This window comes from Amblyomma mixtum, chromosome 5 (assembly GCF_055824585.1).
Source record: "Amblyomma mixtum isolate Tamu chromosome 5, ASM5582458v1, whole genome shotgun sequence".
Classification (NCBI taxonomy): Eukaryota; Metazoa; Arthropoda; class Arachnida; order Ixodida; family Ixodidae; genus Amblyomma; species Amblyomma mixtum.
The window spans coordinates 104,681,511-104,684,385 of NC_143016.1; positions in this window are offsets into that span (position 1 = coordinate 104,681,511).

Here is a 2,875-nt window from a genome sequence, read left to right on the forward strand (position 1 = left end):
TTTATTCGCGCGGACGTAAACACAACTGAAAATAACTATATTTGTGAGAGTTACCATTGCGGGTTCCGCCGCAGATGGCGCTGCGCATGGCAAACAATAAAAAAAATGTGAAAAGCATTTCTGTTTTATATCGGTTGTTCCAATTATTCATTGCGAATTGGATGCTGCGGAAAGGAACAAGATATATGAAACAAAAATATTTTCATTTGTTTCTTTTCATTTTTTAAGCATTTCTCTCCTTGGCCGCAATGGTGCTGCAGTCAACGAACCCAAGCGTAGCGTCACTGCGTAGAGGAGACACTATTCTAAATGTCAGCGGTGTACGCGTCCATATCGTTGGGACGCGCTATTTTTTAGGGGCTCCCAATCCTTGAGGCCCCCTATTCTAAAGCTCTAATATTTTATGATAAAATAGTGCAAGCTAAGAAAACGGTCGGAATATATTAGCATTGTGAATGGGACGCTCTGGAAAGCGGCCTACTAGACCTCGCAAAACTAACCCTGAATCATCGGAAAAGTTGCAGGCTAAAAGCCTCTTTTTTTTTATCTTAAAGCCGTCATTACAATATTAAGAATGATATACTTGAGTATGAGGTATAACTTTCTTGCGCAGAACGTGGGCCAACCAGACCGCGAGAAGCATGGAAATGCGCTTTCAGTTTTACACGTACGCATTTCATGCTACCAACGTGGAACGACATACCTGGAGCGCTAGGCAGAATGCCCCGAGTTTGGCTAAACTCTGAATTTTCCCAAGATTTCGCGAGGCTTTCAAACGAATCACCAAACGGTATCAAGCCATGAATGAATGATTGACTGGTTCGTTGTTTATGGAGGGTTTTAACGTTCCAAAGCGACTCAGGCTTTGAGAGAAGCAGTAGTGAAGGGCTCCGGAAATTTCGTCAACCTGAGGTTATTTAATGTCCACTGGCATCGCACAGTAGACTAGCGTCTACAATTTCTCCTCGGTTAAAATTCGGCGAATGAATGAATGAATGAATGAATGAATGAATGAATGAATGAATGAATGAATGAATGAATGAATGAATGAATGAATGAATGAATGAATCAGCATTTATCGAAGCAGAGGAAGGCATGTGGCCATGGTTGGGGGATGAAGGAGGAGATGGAGAAGGGGTCCATTGGGCTAAGTAGTAGTTCGGTTCCAGGGGATGGAGCAACAAGTATAAAAGAAGGTAAGCGTAACCTACTAAATAGGATGAGAAGGTGCGCCTCACACCGGGCGTATGAGGCCCGTTTGTCTACCATAGGCAGCAAGGCGCTCCTTTATGCTGTGGAGGCTGAAATCAGTTGACTGAAGGCACTGGCGTCTGTGGGTGTGACATGTTTTGTTTCGAATGTGTCCCTGCGTTGATCAAGGAAGGGGCCGAGCCTTTTTTAAAACCTTCGGCACGCTTCCAGTATCACTTGGTTGTGCACAGTGATTCTGGGTTCATCACGTGCCCGAGGCAGACACATGTGCGAGCTGCATCCAGCCCATTCTTGGTAGGCTGCAATTTTTGTCGTGCGTGTCCTGTAAGCAACGTTTTCACTACAAATAATCAACGTACAGGCCGAGGAATACAATATGCTCATGGAATCTGGGAATAGCAAGTACAGATGTGTTCACTGCGTGAAGCGGCGAGTTCCTTCGTCGACAGGGCTTATCGGCACAGCGGGCGGCAAGGAAACGCCCCCCTGGGACAGCTTCGGGCCTGGAATGTATTTCTGCGTGAGGCTGTGAATGGCCTAAGTGCATCTGTTCTTTTTCGTACCGCCAACCTCAGTAGTGCTCGCCCTCCGAGTATTTGGAATCTCGCAGCTACGCGTAACGACAACGCTCGCTGTGACAAATTCTGCACCCCCACTGAAGCCTACTGCTCAGTAACAACGTACTCATCTGCGACCCCAGGCTAAAGCGGTGAGCCACCTATCTCTTCCTGGAGCGACGTTCGGCACAGTAAGCAGTCCATGCTTAAAGTTGCGCCCAAAATAGCGGCAAAGAAAAGCCTGTTTGTTTGTCAATTGTACCCGACTACAACAGCGTCAGACATAAAGGAACGTTTGGCGGATATAGTGGGGATAAGATTGCTATGTGTACAAAACTGAAAACGAGGTAAGATACTTATTGCGCCTTCCATGTCTCTTTGGATGAGCATTTGTTCGAACATGTGAGCGAACCTGAAGTGTGGCCTGATGATTGTGTTTTTCACCGTTTCTGTGGAAAAGTGTTGTCCTCACGGCGTTTTGATGATCCAAATAGTGATTTACCTAGGTCCGAAAATATCACAGGAAATTAAGCTTTATTATCAAAACAAGAAAGGGCTCCGAAAGAAAAGGGGAATCCTCTTGGCTAATCTATATCAATGCGAAAACGAAATTATATGCCTTGCGGAAACGTGACTAAACTCATCGTGTGCAAGTGCCTCTTATTTGTCTGATGAATATGCCGTTTTCAGAACCGACAAGATGTACTGTGACTAGGTTAAATACGGGGGTGGAGTACTGATCGCCTGTCGTTCTGTGTTAGGTGCACTGAGAAGACCAAACCTGTAGACGTACAAAGAATGTATGAGGTTAGAAATTCTACCACGTGACCAATCACACTGTCTCGTCGGCTGTTATTACTTCCCGATAAATTCATATCTTGAAGTTTACCGCCAAGAGTAAGTTTTTCTGATATTGGGGAAAAAAATCGATTTTCAAAGTACAAGGCTCGCATTTAAAGGAATTTTAATCTTCTTAAGGTTGAATGGACCACCGGTTTTGTCACTAGTGACCGCACAGCCGTATGTGAAAAAGCCGAATCTCTTATTAATTTTATAAATTACCATGGGTTACGTCGGCACAATGCGATGAACTGCGCTGGTAACAT